Source organism: Charadrius vociferus, unplaced genomic scaffold (assembly GCF_000708025.1).
Source record: "Charadrius vociferus isolate BGI_N301 unplaced genomic scaffold, ASM70802v2 scaffold72, whole genome shotgun sequence".
In the NCBI taxonomy this organism is placed as follows: domain Eukaryota; kingdom Metazoa; phylum Chordata; class Aves; order Charadriiformes; family Charadriidae; genus Charadrius; species Charadrius vociferus.
The window spans coordinates 7,980,264-7,983,539 of record NW_009647830.1 but is presented as its reverse complement, the minus strand read 5'-3'; the positions used below and the strand labels follow the sequence as shown (position 1 = coordinate 7,983,539).

Genomic DNA, 3,276 nt, shown 5'->3' with positions numbered 1-3,276 from the left:
AACAAAGTGACATACACTTCATTAATACCTAAACATGCATTATATACCTCTTTATTCGAAGGCAAAAAAGAGAAATTTTGTGTTTCTTTACCAGAAAAAGGGTGATTTGCCCGGTAGTAATACAACTTAAAGCTATGCTTGACTGATCTAAGTCAACAAAAATAAGACTTTTTAAATGTGTTTCTCTTTCTTTAAAAAGAAAAACAGAAGCTCCACTGATTGTGAGCTTAGTATCTCTGCATTAAAAAGTTTACCACACTACCCAGTATTGTGAAATGTAAGTAAAGGAATCTCTCAATGCAATATGCATTTACTTTAAGTCCCCAGCATTTTACTGTTAATACACAAACACCGTTTCTTAGATTCATCAGGAGCCACAGAGAAGACATTAAAATTCCCTTGCTCAAGGAGCACACAAAGTACCCAAAGCTCTCAAGAACTGCAACGGATACTGAACTTGTGTAGCACCTTACGACTATCCCAAACCCTCTGAGAGGTTCTGAAGGGGAGCAGGATACTGAGAAATTACTGCTTCCCCTTAAAATGCATGTAGCACATACATGCTCCCTAGAAAAAGACCTTCAGGCAATGTAATAACGTTATAATTCTTCTAATTTGAAACAAACCTTAAGCACTTATTTTAATAGTAGTTCTAGACCTGAAGTGCTCAGGTATCATAGCCATACACCATGGCAGCCTGTGAAGCAGCACATTAAAGTTCTCTAAATACATTCTCCTCCTTGTCCATTGTGTATCTACTACACCATCTACTGCAAAATCTATTCCAGGTTGATTTGTTCCTAGTTCAGCGTTTTCTCCAATCGTTTGCATGGAGTCTAACCCAGCAACTGCTTAAATTCATGGAAATTCTATCATGGACTTTAGTGGATTTGGACCAGTGTAGATGGTTGAAAAAGTCACTAACTTTACCTCCAAGCCACCAACCTCCAGTCATTTTACTACCTCCAAACAGGAGCGTAAAAAATCACAACTGTACATTATGCATGACTAGGGAGCACACTGGATGTTACGTGACCATTGCCTACAATATTACAAGAAATTGTGAACAGGCTTCCCCTCTAAACACACATTTAACTGGCAAAAAGCAACAACTGTTCAAAGTGATCTGTTCTATGAGAGGGGGAGAGAATATGGTTCATTGTCATTGCAGTAAAGATTTTCCAGGTTGTATGAAAAAATATCCCAGCAAATCTATAGCATTAGCTGCATTATGTCTCCATCAAGAGTGAACTCAATATTAGCTCCATTAGAAAATCTGCAGCTCAGTTTAGACATCCAGATGAGTAAATGGACAAAAATTGCAACAAACAGCACAGTGTATGCCCACCCTTGCTTAAGAGTTATATAAAGCTCCTTTTCAGGAGCATTAACAACTAAATTGATAGCAATACTCTCATATTACCTTCTATCTACAGATGCTGATAATCTTGTACAGTCCCGGTGTGAAAGTGCATCCTCAATACTGACTTTTTCTAAAACTACTTGAAATTTCTGTGGTACGTATCCTATAAAGGTGGAAACTGAAAAAGTTGTCATCTTTCTTCTCATTGGACCCCACCCTAGTTGACATCTTCTGTTATCGTGATTGTGCAAGACTCTTGGAATTATTTATTTTTTTTAAAGTGAATGTTGTAACAAACACTTGTGCATTCTCGTATAGCCTGGGAATTTACCAGCTGGACTTTTTCACTTGGGCAAGCTCTGCGAATAGGAAGTCAGAATCCTACTTGGCTTCTGCCTGACAAAGGCTCTTAGACAAGCATTCATGTTGCTCACCTTGAAGCTTATCACCTTAGATGTGAATCTAATTTTATTCCCTCACCTTGCTGTCCATAACTGGTTTTAAAAGCGTTTTTTCTGTATACTCAGATGTTTGATTTGCACACCAAGGTTGAGGAGTCATTTCAAGTTACTTGTAATTTTGCTGCAGGAAAAAGAAGTAGAAATCTAACTACCATACATTCTAGCCTGTCCACAGTGACATCAGCTTGAAAACTCATTTCATTGGATCATTCCAGACATTTTGCATTTACAAGCTATTTTTTTTTTCAAATCATTAAACAGATATAGAGGCCGATAAAATCAGTTCTTACTGCAATTATGTCCTTTCAGATGTTCTCAACAAGATTGCTCTTAGGCAGCACCATGCAATTCCATAAGGAAAATCCTTCCTATTGTCTGAGTTGCATTACATGCATATTCCTCCTCCTAGTTAACTCCTTACCTGCCAGCCTCCACGAAACTATGATATCACCTTTAACAGAAGCATCCTGCACTCCTTCCACACAGGAGAGGTGATCAACACAGTACCTTAAAGAAAGGACTCATTCCACCTATTTGTTCTTTATGTCATCCCTCTGACCTCATATCTCCCTCAACCACACCAAAAAAAAAAGAAGTTGGCTTCACGTTTTTTAGTCTGATATTCCCCAACTCCCATTACAGAAATGCATTTAAATACCACACAAGTACTATAGCAAGAGGCAGACAGCAAGATTTTGCATTTGCATCTCACTTCCTGGAGGGTATCAAGGCTAAGCAGGGAATGTCTAACTCTGAAATAGAAGATTCAGTACCTAGTGGCTTTTATTTCGGCGTCTGCTATTTCACTTGATCAATAACAACCGCAGTCTCCACCGGCTTCGAGCGGGGACTCACACAGCCGAGCACTCCTGGACCATCTTCCTAGCAATGGTGACACAGGCGTTGCTCCGAGGAACCCCAAGCCCCCGCACCCGTCCTCCGGCAAGACTGGCTGCTTGGCACCTCAGCATTTTCTTCGGTCACTTCGTCAGCAGCCAAGAGGAGAAGCATCCATGGGAAAAATGGCATATTACAAATTTTGCTTTGGGAAGCAGAGCTCGGCTCAGACCATTGTCGGGAGCAGGAGGGGGGGGAGCGGCTCTTAAAGCTCCAGCAGCCCCTTTCGAGCAACAGCATCTTTGCAGCTGGAGGCAAGAGATTACAGGGGGGAGGGGCCAGGGCGAAAGCATCTTTCTTTTATTTCTCATCTTTTGTTAAACTTAACCGAGCGATATCTGGCTTCTCTGGTTCTCCAGTACCTCCCGGCCTAATTATGCCTCTGTGCGTGAAATCCACGCGCACGCACGGCTGCCTGCACGATCAAAAAGCAAACGCGGTTTGCTGCTTTACAGAAAGGAATCCTGTGCCCGCGGCTCGTCGCTGCCCGGCAGGCACCGCACAGAGCCTTGCTCCCAGCGGTACGGAACGGGAGCCGTGGGAGCAGCGGCAGCT

The 3,276-nt window shown here is 42.0% G+C and overlaps 1 protein-coding gene across 1 annotated transcript in view; it reads right to left on the bottom strand.

The window, feature by feature from the left end:
- Positions 1-2,808, bottom strand: part of PPFIA2 (protein tyrosine phosphatase, receptor type, f polypeptide (PTPRF), interacting protein (liprin), alpha 2) — a 358,128-nt gene extending 355,320 nt beyond the window's left edge. Inside the window, exon 1 of the mRNA XM_009882625.1 lies at positions 2,598-2,808. The gene's annotated coding sequence lies outside the window, so the exon portion shown is untranslated. The remainder of the gene's footprint in view (positions 1-2,597) is intronic.
- Positions 2,809-3,276: the final 468 nt, after the last annotated feature.